At 41.1% G+C, this 17,818-nt stretch overlaps 1 non-coding gene across 1 annotated transcript; it reads left to right on the top strand.

The window, feature by feature from the left end:
• Positions 1–9,479: 9,479 nt before the first annotated feature.
• On the top strand, positions 9,480–9,583 carry LOC118616618. The gene has a single exon (XR_004956613.1). It is a non-coding gene; the product is annotated as a U6 spliceosomal RNA (small nuclear RNA).
• Positions 9,584–17,818: the final 8,235 nt, after the last annotated feature.

The raw sequence follows: 17,818 nt of genomic DNA, 5'->3' as shown, positions 1-17,818 counted from the left end.
AGTTTTGCCTCTTATATTTACGTCTTTGACCTGTTCTGAGTTGATTTTTGCATATGGTGCAAGGTAAGGGTCCAACTTCATTCTTTTGCATGTGAATATTCACCTGTCTTAGCACTATTTGTTAAAGACTATTCTTTCCCCCATTAAATTGCCTTGATACCCTAGTCAAAAATCAGTTAACCTTAAATGTAAGGTTTTATTTCAGAATTTTCAGTTCTCTTATGTTGATATATATGTCAAATCCTTATGCCAGTATCACACAATCTTGATTACTGTAGCTTTGTAGCAAGTTTTGAAAGTGGGACATGTGAGTAGTTCTCCAGCATTTTTTCTCCAGATTGTTTTGGTTCCCCTGTACTTCCTCATGAATATAGAATCAGATTGTCAGTTTCTGCAAAGAAGTTCATTGGAATTTGAGGGGCATTGCTGTGAATCTGTAGGTTTTCTGATCCCATGAACATGAGATGTCTTTCAATTTATTAAGGTCTTATTTAATTTCTTTCAAAAATGTTTTGTAGTTTTCACCATGTAAGTCTTAAACTTCCTTGGTTAAATTATTCCTAAGTGCCCTAGCCGGTTGCTCAATGGTTAGAGCATTGACCCATGGACCGAAGGGTCTCAGATTCAATTCCCGGTCAAGGGCACATATCTGGGTTGCAGGCTTGATCCCTGGCCCTGGTCAGGTTGTGTGGGAAGCAACTAATCAGTGTGTCTCTCTCACATTGATGTTTCTCTCTCCCTCTCCCTCCCTCCTTTCCACTAAAAAAAAAATATATATATATTCCTAAGAGTTTTATTCTTTGTGAATTGTTTTTTAAATTTGTTTTGAGGTTATATTGCTATTATATAGAAATATAATTGACTTTTGTATATTAATCTTGTATTCTGCAGACTTGGACTTATTTACTAGTTCTAATAGTTGTTTAGTGGATTGCTTAGGATTTTCTATATACAAAATTATGTCATCTGGAAATAAACAATAGTTTTACTTCCTCCTTTCTGGTCTGCCTTTTATTTCTTTTTCTTGACTAATTGCTCTACCTATAACTTCATTACAGTATTGAATAGAAGTGATGAGAGTGGATATTTTTGTCTTGTTCCTGGTACTAGGAGGAATTCAGTTTCTCATCATGAAATAGGATGTTAAGGGTTTTTGTAGATGTCCCTTTATCATGCTGAGGAAGTTTCTGTCTATTCCTAGTTTGTTGAGTGTTTTTATCATGAAGAGCTGTTGGATGTTATCAAAGGCTATTCAGATGATCATGTGGGTTTTGTCTTGTATTCTACTGATATGGTGTATAACATAAATTGATTTTCAGATGTTAAATCAACCTGTGTTTCTGGAATAAATCACACTTGGTCATGGTGTATAAACCTTTTTATATGCTGTTGGATTTGGTTTTCTATTGTTCTGTTGAGGATTTTTATATCTATATTTATAAGATATATTGGTCTGTAGTTTTCTTCTCTTATGATGTCTTTATCTGTTTCTGATACTGGGTAAACTGACTTCATAGAATGAACTGGGAAGTGTTCCCTCCTATTTATCCTTTTTCCTTTTCTTTTTTTTTTTATCCTCACCCAAGGACATTTTTTAATTTTTTGTTCAGATAGAGTGGGAGGGAGGGAGAGGAAGACAGAGAGAGAAACATCGATGTGAAAGGGACATATCAAAGGACGACCCAACCAGGGCCGGGGACAAACTGCAACCTAGGTACATGCCCTTAGCGGGAACCGAACCCGGGTCTCTCCAGACCAAAGGCCAAGGCTCTAACCGCTGAGCCAAACCAGCCAGGGCCTATTTATCTATTTTAATGACTTATTTTTCATATTGTAAAAATAAGAAAATATAGAAAAGTATAAAACTAAAAATAAAATTACTCATAATCCCACTGTGTAGAGGTAAATATTAATATTTAAGTAAATTTTCTTCCCACTTTTCTATGCTTACATATGTTAAAATAAAAAATTGGCATCGTGTTCTATATGAAGTTTGGTATGCTTTTTTTTTTTAATGTTAAAATTACATTTGTGAATTACAATGAAATACTATTCAGCCATAAAAAAGAACAGGGTACTGATACAGATTATAACATGGATGAACCTCAAAAACATCATGCTACCCTGGCCAGTTTGCTAAGTGGTTAGAGCATTGGCCTGTGGTCCAGAGAGAGCTGGGTTCGGTTCCTGGTAAGGGCATGTACCTCGGTTGCAGTTTGTCCCCGGCCCTGATTGGTTGTGTGAGTGGCAGCCACTCCATGTGTCCCTTTCACGTCAATGTCTCCCCCCCCCCACACTCTATCTGAACAAAAAATGGAAAAATGTCCTTGGGTGAGGATTAAAAAAAACACAAAAAAAAACCAGGAAAAAAAACAAAAAACATCATGCTAAGTGAAAAAGCCAAACAAAATGTCATATATTGTATGATTCCATTTATATGAAATATCCATAATAGGTAAATCCATATAGGCAAAATGAAGATTAGTGGTTGCCAGGGGCTGGAGAGTATGTGTGTTTGGGGAGTGAGGGGAGTGTGGAATGAAGAGTGTTGAATACTTAATGGGTACAGAATTTCTTTTTGGAATGATGATAATGTTTGAAACTGGAGAGAGGTGGTAGTTGCACAACATTGTGAGTATATTAAATGCCGCTGAATTGTTCATTTTAAAATGGTTATCTTTAGCTCCGCCGGGTGGCTCAGTTGGTTGGAGCATCATCCTGTGCACCAAAAAGTTTTCAGGTTCAATCCCCAGTTGGGGTGCACACAAGAGGTAACTGCTTGATGTTTCTCTCTCACATTGATACCTCTCTCTCTCTCTCTCTCTCCCCCTCCCTTACTCACTCTCTAAAATCAATAAAACATATCCTCAGGTGAGGATAAAAAAATAAATAAAACAACCATCTTTATGTTATGCAGATTTTACCTCAATAAAAAAATTACATTTGTAATTACAATCTAGCATTACTAGATGTAATTTAAAGCTCTTTAAAAATGTGATTTTATTTCTTAAATTTATTTTTATTTCTCTTTATTGTTGAAAATATTACAGATGTCCCCCCCTTCTCCCTCATTAACCCCCTCCTCTCCACTCCCGTCCCCTCCGTCCTTCCCCACACTATATTGTCTGTGTCTATTGGTTATGCACATATGCATAGAAGTTCTTTGGCCTATCTCTTCTTGCCCCTCCTTCCCTCTGAGGTTAATCAGTCTAATAACCAATTTATACTTCTTAATCTCTTCACATTTTTACCCATTCCCCCTAACCCATCTCCCATCTGTCAAACACAAAAAGTTCTGTGGATCTATGAGTCTGTTTCTGTTCTGCTTATTCATTCTGTTTGTAGATTCAATTGTTGATAGATATGTATATATTTTCATTTTATTGTTCATATTTTTGGTCTTCTTCTTCTTCAAGAAGACCCTTCAACATTTCATAAAATAGTTGTTTGGTAGTGATGAACTACTTTAGTTTTTTCTTGTCTGGGAAGCTCTTTATATGTCCATCAATTCTAAATGATAGCTTTGCAGGATCAAGTAATCTTGGTTCTAGCTCCTTGCTTTTCATCACTTTGAATATTTATTACTACTCCCTTCCGTCCTGCAAAGTTTTTTTTGAGAAATCAGCTGACAGTCTTATGAAAGCTCCCTTGTAGGTAACTAACTACTTTTTTCTTGCTGTTTTTAAGATTCTCTCTTTGGCTCTGGCCGGTTCAGCTCAGTGGTTAGAGCATCGGCCCGCAGACCAGAGAGTCCCAGGTTCAGTTTCCATTAAGGGCACGTACCTCTGTTGCAGTTTGTCCCCAGCCCCGGTTGGGGTCGTGTGGGTGGCAGCCACTCGATGTGTCTCTCTCACATCGATGTTTCTCTCTCTCTCTTCCTCCCTTTCTCCCTCCCGGAAGATAATTGCAAAAATGTCCTCGGGTGAGGATAAAAAAATATTAAAAATTCTCTCTTTGTCTTTAACCTTTTGCATTTTGATTATGATGTGTCTTCCTGTGGGCCTCTTTAGGTTCATCTTGTTTGGGACTTTCTGTGCTTCCTGGACTTGTATGTCTATTTTCTTCACCAAGTTAGAGAAGTTTTCTGTCAGCATTTTTTCAAATAGGTTTACAATTTCTTGTTCGCTCTCTTCTCCTTCTGGTACCCCCATGATGTGAATGTTGGTACGCTTGAAGTTGTCCCAGAGGCTCCTTATACTATCCTCAATTTTTTTGGAATCTTTTTTCTGTTTTCTGTCCTGATTGGGTGTTTTTTGCTTTCTTATATTCCAAATTGATGGTTTGCTTCTCAGTTTCTCCTATACTACTATTGATTCCTTGTAAATTATTCTTTATATCAGTTAGTGTATCCTGCATTTCTGATTGATCCTTTATTATGCTCTTGAAGTCCTTACTAAGTTCCCTGAGCATCCTTATAACCAGTGTTTTGAACTCTGCATCTGTTAGATTGCTTATCTCCATTTCATTTAGTTCTTTTCCCAGAGTTTTGTTCTATTCTTTCATTTGGGACATATTTCTTTGTGTCTTAATTATGGCTGCTTCTCTGTGTTTGTTTCTATGTATTAGGTAGAGCTGCTATGTCTCCTAGGCTTGGTAGGGCAGCCTATTGTATTAGGTGTCCTGTAGGGTGCAGTGGCACAGCCTCCCTAATCACCCTAAAAGTGTGATTTTAAAATATTTTATTAGATTTTAGAAATTAAAATATGAACATATTTGCTTGTGATAAAGTAGAGTGATGGTTGTTTTATGTGTAAATTTCAGAATAGAATAATGATATCTCAATAGCTACAAAATATTTCATTAGAGATATGCCTTATTTTATTGTATGTTTAACTCATCTAAAATTTTTTATTATTATATATTATGCTATAATGAATATCCTTAGGATTGCTTCTTAGAAGTGACTCATTATTTCTTGAGCTTTATAAGATACTAGAGGAGAATATCTTCACGATTTCAGGACAGAGAAACATTTATTAAGCTAGACACTAAAAAAAACCCATAAAAATAATGCATACATTTAACTATATTAAAATTAAAATGTTCTGTTCATCAAAGTATCATTGCACAAATAAAATGGCAAGATAAAGAGTAAGAGAAAATATTTCCAAAACATACAGAGTTGACCCTTGTACAACATGGATTTGAACTGCACAGTTCTACTTACATGCAAATTTTTAAAATATGCACAGTACTGTAAATGTATTTTCTGTTCCTTTTGATTTTCTTAATAACATTTTTTTCTCTAGCTTTATTGTAAGAATACACTATAAGATACATATAAAATATGTGTTAATAGACTACTTATGTTATCAGTAAGGCCTCTGGTCAACAATAGGCTATTAGTAGTTAAGTTTTGGAGGAGTCAAAAGTTATATGTGGATTTTTTTGCCCTGGCTGGGTAGCTCAGTTGTTTAGAGCCTGGTCCTAATATGCCAAGGTTTTGGGTTTGATCCCTGGTCAGGGCACATACAAAAATCAACCAATGAATGCATAAATAAGTGGAATAATAAATCAGTATCTGTTTATCTGTCTGTCTGCCTGTCTCCCCCCCCCCCTCCCATCCTCTCTCTCTCAGAATCAATAACTAAAAAATTTTTTTCTTAAAGAACAAAAATTATATGTGGATTTTTGACTTTACAAGGGGTTGGTGCCCATAACCCCCATATTGTTCAAGGATTGACTATGATTAGTAAATGGCTTGGATTCAGAATATATAAAGAAGTTCTATAAATTCATAAGAAAAATAACCAAACAACAGTGAAAATACTATATACAAAATTCGTGAGTATAGCTAATGTAGTATTTAGAGAATAATTTATAGCATTAAATATATGTATTTAAAAAGAAGGATTGTTGAAAATATGAGCCAGGGGTATATTTTAGGAAGTTATAATCAAAGAATGTATAAGAATAAAATAAATTAAAGAAATAAAAATCAAACATATAATAGAGAAAAATTTTAATACTAAACTTTGTTCTTCAAAAACAACAAACTCTGATGAGACAAATATAGAAAAAAAAAAGAGGATGAACAATTAATTAATAGTAAGAATGAAGAAGGGGACATTATTAGATATCCTGTAGACATCTAAAAGATACTAAGAAGATACTATGAACAACTTAATGCTAATAAATGTAAAAAGTTTCAAAGAAATGGAAAAATCCCTAGAAATAGTAATTTACCAAAAGTGATTCATGAAGAAATGGAAAACCTGAACAAGTATAGAAATTGAATTAGTAATTTAAAATCTTTCCACAAAGAAAACTCCAAGTCCAGATGGCTTTACCTGTGAATTATATTGAACATTTAAGGAAAATAAAAATCCATAAACTCTTCTAGAAGTTTAGAAGTTTTGACTCTAAAAGAACCATAGTTACACTTCTTAACTCACTTCATGAAATTAATATGACCCTGACCTTCAAATCTGTCAAAGTTAATATTGGAATATTAAAGGCCAATCTCACTTATGAACATAGATATAAAAACTCCAAATAAAGTATTATTAAATAAATTTAACATCATATTAAAAGGATAGTGCATATGACCAAGTTATAATTAATCCTTGAGATGTAAGGTTTGTTTAATATTCAAAATCCAGTTAATGTAATTTATCACACTAATGTGTTAAAGAAGAAAAATCTTATGATTATCTCAATGGATGCAGAAAAGCATTTGATAAAATTTAACTCCCATTGAACTAAATGAATAAATACTTTTTAAAAAATAGCTTTTGCCAAACTGGAACTTTCTTAATTTTATAAAGGCTACCTTTCAAAAAATAACCAATGCAAGCAAGCATCATTCTTAGTGGTGAAATAGTGTAAGTTTTCCCTTTGAAAATTGGAATAGAACAAAGATACCCATTACTACCACTTTTATCCAACATTAAACTGGAGGTTCTGGCCAGCACAGTGAAGAAAGAAAATAAATAAGGATTGGAAAAAGAAGAAACAAAGCTGCATTAGTTATAGATGATATAATAGTGTACAAAGGAAATAAAAAATAATCTATAGATAATTAGCATTATTAAGAGAGTTCAGCAAGATTCCTGGACTTAAAGAAAATCGATAAAGAAAAATCAATGTATTTAACAGCAACGAAAAGAAAAATATATTTTAAAAGGGTAGCATTTGTAATATGATTTAATAATACCAAATCATGCCCAGTCAGTATGGCTCAGTGGTTGAGAATGACCCATGCACCAAGAGGTCACAGGTTAGCATTTGTAATATGATTTAATAATACCAAATCATGCCCAGTCAGTATGGCTCAGTGGTTGAGAATGACCCATGCACCAAGAGGTCACAGGTCCAAGTCACAATCAGGGCACATGCCCAGGCTGTGGTCTCAGTCCCCAGTAGGGGGTGTACAGGAGGCAGCCCATCAATGTTTTTCTCTCATCGATATTTCTATCTCTCTCCCTCTCCCTTCATCTCTCTCTAAAAAAATAATAAATAAATATTTTTTTAGAAAAACCAAATCACTAGGAATAAATCTAATAAAAACTGAGTAAGTCTCCAATGCAAAAAAATATTAAACGCGGCCCTGGCCGGTTTGGCTCAGCCGGTTTGGCCCAGCGGTGAGAGCATCGTCCTGCAGTCCAGAGAGACTCGGGTTCGGTTCCCGCTAAGAGCACATACTTAGGTTGCAGTTTGTCCCCGGCCCTGGTTGGGTCGTGTGGGTGGCAGCCACTCAATGTGTCCCTTTCTTTCTTTTTTTTTTTTTATCCTCACCCAGGACATTTTTTCATTTTTTACTCAGATAGAGCGGGAATGAGAGAGAGGAAGAGAGAGAAACATCGATGTGAAAGGGACACATCGAGTGGCCGCCACCCACACGACCCAACCAGGGCGGGGGACAAACTGCAGCCAAGGTACATGCCCTTAGGGGGAACCGAACCCGGGTCTCTGTGGACCACAGGCTGATGCTCTAACCGCTGAGCCAAACCGGCCAGGGCCAATGTGTCCCTTTCACATCAATGTTTCTCTTCCTTTCTCTCTCTCCCTCTCTCTCCCTCCCACTCTATCTGAACAAGAAATGAAAAAAAAATGTCCTCAGGTGAGGATTAAAAAAAAAAAATTAAACGCATTATTGACAGATCTTTTTTTTAAAGATGTTTTTTTTTTGTTTTGTTTTTTATCCTCACCCGAGGACATTTTCCCATTTTTTTTGTTCAGGTAGAGTGGGAGGGAGAGAGAGGAACAGAGAGAGAGAGAGAAACATCGATGTGAAAGGAACACATCGAGTGGCTGCCACCCGCACGACCGACCAGGGCCGGGGACAAACTGCAACTGAGGTACATGCCCTTAGCGGGAACCGAACCTGGGTCTCTCAGGACCGCAGGTCGATGCTCTAACCGCTGAGCCAAACCAGCCAGGGCAGAAATTAAAGATCTTAATAAATGGAAATTTATTCATGGATTTGGTAGATTCGATATTTCAAAGAGTGTCAATTCCTCCCAAAGTGATCTATAGATTCAGTTTTATTTCTTTTTCTTTTTCTTTTTTTTAATTTATTTTCTTTTTTATTTTTTTTTATCATCCTCACCCGAGGACATTTTTCCACTTTTTGTTCAGGTAGAGTGGGATTGAGAGAGAGGAACAGAGAGAGAGAGAGAAACATCGACGTGAAAGGGACACATCGAGTGGCTGCCACCCGCCCAACCAACCAGGGCCGGGGACAAACTGCAACCGAGGTACGTGCCCTTAGCGGGAACCGAACCCAGGTCTCTCCAGACCGCTGGCCAATGCTCTAACCGCTGGGCCAAACCGGCCAGGGTGATTCAGTTTTATTTCTAATAAAAACTGAGAATTTTTTATGGGATTTGACAAGATGATTTTTAAATCTATATGAACATACAAAAGGCCAAGAATAACTAAGTCACTCTAGAGAAAGAATGAAGTAGAGGAAATGCTGTGCCAGATTACTCCAAAGCTATAGTAATAAAGAGAGTGTGGCATAATTTGGGAATAGACAGGTCAATGGCGTAGAGATGAGACCTACATACAACTAGATGCTTGATTTCAGACGGAGATAGCAGTGTACAGCAGAGGTAGAAAGACAGACTCTCAATAAACTTGGCTGGAATAATTAGGTATCCATATGGGAAAAGAATGAAATTGGACCCCTACCTCACACTATACACCAAAATCAACTCCAGGAGCATATGGCCCTATATATAAAAGGCAAAACTGTAAAGTTTTAAAATAATAATGTAAAAGAGTAACTTCATAATCTAAGGTATGGAAAATTTTCATAAACGAAACACAAAAAGCAGTACCACAAAGGAAAGGTAGATGAAATGAAGAATCTCTATGTATCAAAAGACAACACTAAGAGAATGAAAAGACAAGCTACAAATTAGCAGAAGATAATTACAATAGGTAAAACTAACAAAGGGATTTTACCCAGAATATACAGAGAACTCATAAGAATTGCTAACAAAAGACAGTCCAGTAGAGAAATGGGCGATCCGGTGCTCACTTCAGCAGCACATCCACTAAAGTTGGAACAAATGATACAGAGATGATTAGTATGGCCCCTGTGCAAGGATGACATGAAAATTTGTGTCATATTTTAAAAAAGAAAAATGGGCAAGCCAAACTCATCAACTTGCATACATTAAATATTACAGCTTTTGCCCTGGCCGGTTTGCTAATGGTTAGAGTGTCGGCCCGTGGACCGGTGAGCCTCGGGTTTGATTCCTGTCAAGGGTATGTACCTCAGTTGCACTTCGATCTGCAGCCCTGGTTGGGGTCGTGCGGGAGACAGCCACTCGATGTGTCTCTCTCACATCGATGTTTCTCTCTCTCCCTCCCTCTTTCTCTTTCTCTCTCCCCCCATCCCTATCTGATGATAAATGGAAAAATATCCTCTAGTGAGAATTAAAAAAATAAAAATAAACATTACATTAGATCCTACCATTGAGGTATATCAACCATACCTCAATTAAGTGGTTTTAAAATAAATAAATAACCTGGTGAAAAGAAAAAAGAAAAACGGGCAAAGATAGGCACTTCAAAAAAGAAGAAACCCAAAGGCCAATAACATAAAAAAGTGTTCAACTTCTTTGATAATCAGGGAAATATAAATTAAGATCACAATAAGAGCACTACACAACAAATTGACTAATATTTAAAAGCCACAATATATGGATACAATATTTGGATCCACAATATATGGATACAAAAAATGGATACAACATTTATCCATATAAATTTACGCATACTTGTACAACCACCTTGAAATACAGTTCAGTTGCCCAGGCCAGTGTGGCTCAGTGGCACAACCCATGCACTAAGAGGTCACCAGTTCGATCGCTGGTCAGGACACATGCCCAGGTTGTGGGCCAAAACCCCAGTAGGGGGCATGCAGGAAGCAGCCAATAGATGTTCTCTCTCACTGATGCTTCTATCTCTCTCTCCCTTTCCCTTCCTCTCTCTCTAAAAATCAATAATGAAAAAAAAAAATTTTTAATAGTTCAGCATTATTCCATTAAGCTGGAAATAACGTACTCTATGACCCAGTAATTCCATTCCTAGACAAATATTTTACAGAAAAGAGTGCTTACAGGACAGGAAACATGAACAAGAATGATCACAGACGCTTTGTTTGCAACAGCCCTGTCATAGGTCAGGTTCCCAGGAAACAGACGCTGAGATGGAGTATGAGATATTTATTAGAGATATTAGGGATCAACATCTGTGAAGGGAAGGAAGAGGAAACAGTACTGAGCAGAAATGAAACTGTGATGCAGGTTTAATTAAGTCTAGGCCAACTTGACGGGGAACTCTGGAGCATCTGAACTGTCCCATATCAGATGGAAATGGTCTGACCTTATATCCTTGCTTTGTTCAGTCCCAGGATGCAAGCTGCTCTGGCAGGAGGCAAAGAAGCTCAGGCAGACCCTCACGAAGCTGCCAGTTTCTTTTGATTACACTGCCTACAGCTGGACAGCAAATCCTTCCTTGAGGTGGGATCTGGGTGGCACATCTTTACATCTGCCACAAGCCCAAACTGGCAACAGCCCAAATGTCTATCAGCTGAATAAAAGTTAAACTCTTCTGTGTTCATATGACATACCCATAATTCCCCAATGTTTCCTCATGCACCTTTGTGATCTATCCATCCCAGAGCAACCACAGATCTTGCTAATACTTGATTTGGTCCGTTTTTAAATTGTCGCCCTTCTAGTTGGTGCAGTTTTAATTTGTATTTCCCTAATGACAAACGATGTTGAACATCTTCTCATATGTTTGTTATCTAAATATCTTCTTTGGACCCTGGCTGGTTTGGCTCAGTGGTTAGAGTGTGCACCGTAGACCAAAGAGTCTCAGGTTCAATTCGGGTCAAGGGCACATACTTCGGTTGTGGTTCAGTCCCTGGTCCTGGTCGGGGTGGTGCATGAGGCAGCCAGTTGATGTGTTTCTCTCATGTCGATGTTTCTCTCTCTCTCTCTCTCTCTCTCTCTCTCTCTCTCTCTCTCTCTCTCTCCCCTCTCACACTCTATCTGAATATAAATGGAAAAATATCCTTGGATAAGGATTTAAAAAATAAATAAATATATATCTTCTTTGGTGAAATCTTCAAGTCTTTTGCCCATTTTTAAATTGGGTTGTATATCATTTTTGTATAATATTTGCATATGTAATTTTGTATATGGCTCATACATATAGGCCTATAATCCATATTGAATTAACTTTTGTATATGGTACATGGTGTAAGAGTCACAGCTCATTATGTTGCATGTGGCCATCCAATAGTTCTAGCACCATTTGTCGGAAAGATTGTTCCCCATTGAACTGCCTTAGTGCTATTTGTTGAAAATCAATCGATCATGTACATGGGTCTATTTCTATTTTTACACTACTATCACATTTTTTACACTAGCTTTTCAATTCACATGAATTCACTTTGTATAAGATCTAAGGTACAGATCTGGATTTATTTTTTCTCAAATAGTTAACCAATTGTCCCTGGGGGGAAAAATCATGCTTTTTATCTCTACTATTTTGAGGATCAAGCTTATTATAGATAGATTTATTATGCTACATATAAGAGTCCATTTCTGGGCAATTCTCTTTCATTGACATGTCTGTGGTTTTAGTATCAGTTGTGTGGAGAATGTTTTGATTAATATTCCACCGGGGACTGAAGAGGGAGCCCAGAGCTCCATCTGCTCCGGGAAGACGGCCCCCCCTCAGATCTCCAGACCACTCTCAGCAGGAGTGAAGAGGGCTCCTGACAAGTACTTTCCTCCTACCGCCTACAAACCTATCCTGGCCACCACCCTCTGGCTTGGGCATCTCTGGACTGCTCTCCTCAGGCCCTTAATCCCCACAAGAGGCCTAGATCTCGGGGCATCTCTCACCCCAGGACTCTAAACCCCACATGGCTCTGTGTTTCCCTTTTCCGACTTCATCACCCACTTTACCCCACGTCCAGAAATCCTTTCACTGGACTCTCTGAAACTCATGGTGTGGCAACATCAGTAAATCCCCCCATATCCTTAACCTCGTTCTGGAATGTCCCCTTTGCTTTCTTGCTCCAATGGAAAACTGCCTCCCCTGTAAGGCCTCTGCTGCCCCAGCAGCCTGTCAAGGGATGGCTGTTTTCTCTCTTGTGGCCCCTTGTATTCCTGGGTCTGGGCGTGGGAGGGGCCCATGTTGCTCCCCAATGCCACTTCTGTTTGCCCCCCTTCTTACGGACACCGACGTTTGATGCCACGTGAACAGACATGACCATCCAGTTCTCCCCCTTTTTGCAGCCATTTGCAGTCCTCCTGACACTTGCTCTCACTCCTTGAAAATGTTAGATCCGGACCCACAGCAACCCTCTCCAAGTCCCCTCCTACCTTAGTGTTTTTATTTCATCACTCATGTGGATGAACAGGGCTCTTAGCCCTTGGCCTCCTCTTCAGGATCTTGGCTTCTGCAATATTTCAGCCTCTTGCTCCCATAGTCAGACTTTGAACTAGTTGTTACTGGTCAAGGCAATTCCTTCACATCTCAATGTCATGTATCCCACTCTCCGAAAAGCACCGCCTCTCTCTCCAGCTCCCTCCCTCTGGTGCCCCCACTCCAACGATTCTTTCTGGAACCTACTGATCTAAGAAAATGTCATCATCCCCATCCCCTCGTGCCCCACTTCCCTCTTTAACTCAGCTCAGAATATAGTCACCTGGCAGAACCACAACCCAGGTTCAACTCAATCCCCTACACACTCTACACCTGCACCCACAGTCTGCCTGGGACTGACGGAAAACCTACGGTGGGCTGGCCAGTCTCACTCCACCTCTTCCTAGTTTGCTAAGAAAATAGAAGCCCTCAGACGAGCAGTTCCATGGCCTCCACCACTGCTTCCCCCACCACCTGTGCTCATCAACTCTGCCGTCAGTGGCCCTAGTAGGGGCAAACCGTCCATTTTCCTATTCAAGGACAGATGCCATCCTCATCTGTCTCCTCAAGGACTTCACTTCAACATGTATCCTCTTTCCCACCCACATCATCAAAATTTCCCTCTCTGGGGAGTATTCCCATTAACATCAAAATATTGTAATTTTTCCATCTTAAAAAGAAACATCCGCCCTGGCCGGTTTGGCTCAGCGGTTAGAGCGTCCGCCTGCGGTCCGGAAAGGCCCGGGTTCGGTTCCTGCTAAGGGCACGTACCTCGGTTGCAGTTTGTCCCCGGCCCTGGTTGGTCGTGCGGGTGGCAGCCACTCGATGTGTCCCTTTCACATCGATGTTTCCCTCTCTCTCTCTCTTCCTCTCTTTCCCTCTCACTCTGTCTGTACAAAAAATGGAAAAATGTCCTCGGATGAGGATTAAAAAAAAAAAAAAAGAAACATCCTCTTGGCCTTATATTCCCCTCAGGCTCCCACCTAACCTCTGATCCTCTTTATGGCGCAGCTCCTAGAAGAAATTGACTTTTCTTGTCGCCTTCGAGTCTTCTCCTTCCTTCCTTTGTCCCTTCCACTCCCATCAGGCTTTAACCCCCACAACTGCAGCGAAACTGCCTTTCCATGGCTGTAAATACCATTCGGTTGCTGATGACTTCCAAATTTATATCCCTGGCCTAAGCCTCTTTCTGAATTCCAACTCATATTGTCTCTAAGCAGTCTCTTGAAGCTGAATCATGGCCACTCCTCTTCAATGGGGCCCAAGTCGCCAATTCTTCCCAGTACATAGTTGGCCCTCTTCCCTGTAGACATCTGACATTTGAACCCCAATCTAAGGGACTTTCCCTCTGCACAGGCCATGGAGTAAGGGCAGCTGGACTGGGGGCCAGGGACTCAGTAAACGTTGCTGGCTGGCCGAGCAGCTCGGTGTGAAGCGCTCCTGGGGGTCAAGGTGACCACTGAGGCTACATCTCATAGGCGTGCAGGTTCCTGACCCTGAGCACTCTGCCTGCTCTCTGTCTCCTTCTTGCCTTTGCCCCTAGGTTCAGAGCACAGTTACCTTTCAGGAGGATACTGCTAAAGATCTAGTCCTGAGGACATTGCCCATCCATCTCGTGGCCTCCATGCCAAGCAGGGATTATCTCTCTTCTGAACTTCATGGTTCTCCAGAACCTCATAGAGACAAGGCCAAGTGAGGAGCTCTTTAAAACTCTCTAAGTTCCTCTCCCACCTTCTCTGGGCTCACTCATCTTGAACCATGCCATACCTGAGGAACCCCTGTAGGCTTTCAAAGTGGGTTATGTCACCCAGGGCCAGTACACACAAATGGGAAGCCAAGACTCCTGTTTGCTGCAGCAGGGACCATCGAAGCCTCCTGAGTGGGCTTCTCAGCTCAGATGTGACATAGGGCAGTCTTCTTCTCCCCACACCACTCAAGGCGGCAATTTTGCCCTGTGGTCTCACAAAGTGGGAGGATCCTAAAGGAGGTCAGCTTCCCTTAGAAGTCAGGCACATTGGCAGGAGGTCCCTGGAGACACAAGCAATCTCGGGGCAATGCTAATTTGTGTCTTCCTCTTCTTCAGAGTGTCTGATCAAGTCTAAATTGAATTATTAATTTAGTCCTGTGTACCCGTGTCATTTTTCCAGACAACTTGCCCACCATCAATTTCAACATTCAATTTGCAATGAAATCTGACTGATCACAATGTCGTAATTAGTTGCAAATGTCTGTATTTTTTTGGCATAGGGTCTTTTTCATTAAAGTGATGGAGGCCAATAAACGCCATGACCTTGCTCTGGGACACTGACTAGCAGCCACTGTGTCTTGGGCCAGCGACAGGCTGGCTGGTGAAGAAAAGAGATTGTGGGGACTTGAAGCTGCAACACGTGGGTTGTATTTTCACCTTAACAAAGAGTAATTTGTTCACAAAGAGTAATCTGAGTTGCACAGATGATAACACATGGAATCCATGAAGGAGAATGGAGCTGGCGTTACCTTGCTCAGCCTCACCTTCAACCTCCCCAACCTGCTTGTACACCTCCAGTAACAGGGGCTCTGACCCGGAGAGGCAGCTCCTCTGGTGAGCAAGTTCTCCTTCGCTGAGGCTCCCGTCTGCCTGTTGTAGCTCTGTTCCCCCAGGTCCAGGGTTCTGGTCTCAAAGCAGAAATTGTCACATTGCATGAGCTTGGGCATCTCAAAGCCTCAATTTGTCCACCTGAGAAAAGGGAATCCAGTTGTCCTGTCTCAAGGATTATAACAGAGTTTCTGGCTGTACGCAACAGAAATTCACTCTTAACTTAAGCAGACTGACTTAATTGACTTAAGCAGAAAAATAATAAGGATATTGAGCAGCTCAGAGAATCTCTGGGCAGAGCAGAGAAGTGGCTGCAGAGGCCACAGAGCCACAAGCAAGGCCACGGGTCATACTGCAGAATGGGCTCCATCAGGACCTTGCTGCCATCACCGTCACTACCACCACCCTGCACTAGGCTCTGCTGGCTGGGCTGCAGCATCCTTGCCATGCCCTCAAGTGCCACCAGCTCCACTGGCCTATGAACGCTGGCCTGTTGCACCCACAATAACCACCAAGGAGAACTCTCTTGGGTCACAGTCTGGAGCCATGTGTCTGATTGTCACAGCCTAGGTCATGGGCCCCTGCCCAGCCACAGGGAGGCTGGGAAAAGTTCGCACGTGGTACTTTCAGCCCCTATGGTGGAAGTGGCTCTACCTCAGAATGAGGGGAATTCCCCATCACAGGAAGAGGGTTCAGATCCTGGGTAGCCAAAAAGAAGAACAGAGAATCAAATAAGATGATAGCTGTTAAAGAGGTTTGAAAAGGTATCAAGTTCTACCCACCTGCCAAAGATTATTCATTCTATAACTATTTCTGCAAATACAGAGGAGAGAATGCTGTGGTCCCTGTCCTCAAAGACAGTATAGTGCCATCAGGGAGGAGAAGGCATGGCTGGATGACTCCTGTTCCTGGCAGGGGCTAGTAACCTTTGTGCATTTCAGGGTACCCAGATTATATGCTGATTAACTATGAAGTCTCTCTCACATCAATGTTTCTCTCTCTTTCTTCCTCCCTCTCTCCTTCCCCCTCTAGCTGAAGATAAATGCAAAAGTGTCCTCGGGTGAGGATAAAAAAAAAAAAAAGAATAGAGTTTCCAGTCCTCGGAGCAGAATCTGGGTCTGCCTTAAAGCCAGATAAGTACTACCCTGTGGACTGGAGAAGCCTCAGGGTGGGCCCAGAGGGAGTAGGACCTGCCCTAGGCCACAAAGAAGTCCCTGGAGTGGCTGAGTTATTGAGAGGACAGGGTCAGCTTGAAAGACTGTGTACTGAAGTCAGAGAAAAAGCAGAGCCTGCCTACCTTTACTCCGCCATACAAATGGGCAAAATGAGTCTTTAAAAAAATTAGTGCCTTGTCCCTACCTCACAGCTCACCTGCTATCATGTCCTGTTCTTTCATCTCTCCCCTTCTCCAGTTCTGAAGGAGAAATTTTGAAAAGCATCATAGCCGCACCTGGCCCAGGTCAGACACCTCACCTTCTGCCTGCCTCTAGAACAGGGGCCAGCAAACTGTGTAAAGGGTCAGACAGTAATATTTTAGACTTTGAGGTCCATAGGTCCATATAGTTCTCTGTTGCAGCTACTCAGCCCTGCCTTGTAACATGAAAGTGGCCAGAGACGATATGCAAATGAATGGGCATGGCTGTGTCCTTTGTTTATGAACACTAAAATTTGAATTTCATATAATTTCCACATTTCATGAAATATTATTCTCCTTTAATTTCATTTCAACCATTAGAAAAGATAAAAAACTATTCTTAGCTCAAGGGCTGCACAAAAATAGGCAGAGGGCCAGATCAGGCCTCAGGCCATCGTTTGCCAATTCACTATTCTAGAATGTGCTGTCCTGCGGCCGGACTTCCAGAGTCACTGAGGTGGTAAGTCATGTCATACCAAAACACGGGTGGTAATAGAGTGACGAACTGTTCTGGTTTTTGCAGGACTGAGGGGTTTCCAGGGATGTGGGATTTTTGGTGCTACAACCAGAGCAGTCCCAGGCAAACCAGGACAGTTGGGCACTTAGCTGGTAATCATTAACCCAAAGACACAGACTTCAGGCCAGGGTTCCAGTGTGGCCCCCAAGGGCCTGCCCCAAGCACTGCCTAGTCCTTGTGGTTTGTGGTAGGGCCTCTCCCACTCTGCCTGGCCCTCTGCAGGGAGATGCCCCCTCCTCCAAGCAAGAAAACCTCTGTGGTCTGGGCGCTCTTAAGAGGCAGGAAGTTGAATCATCAGCTCCGGTAACGTCTCCGTCGGCCTGTGGGTCTGCCCTGGGAGCTCAGGGCTCCAGGCCCAGGGAGCTGGCTCTACACTTTGTTTGCTGCTTTCCCTGACCAGAAAAGCTCCAGA

Source organism: Molossus molossus, unplaced genomic scaffold (assembly GCF_014108415.1).
Source record: "Molossus molossus isolate mMolMol1 unplaced genomic scaffold, mMolMol1.p scaffold_m16_p_4, whole genome shotgun sequence".
Taxonomy (NCBI): domain Eukaryota; kingdom Metazoa; phylum Chordata; class Mammalia; order Chiroptera; family Molossidae; genus Molossus; species Molossus molossus.
Note: the sequence above shows the minus strand (reverse complement) of the source record. Positions and strands in the feature narration are given on the sequence as shown.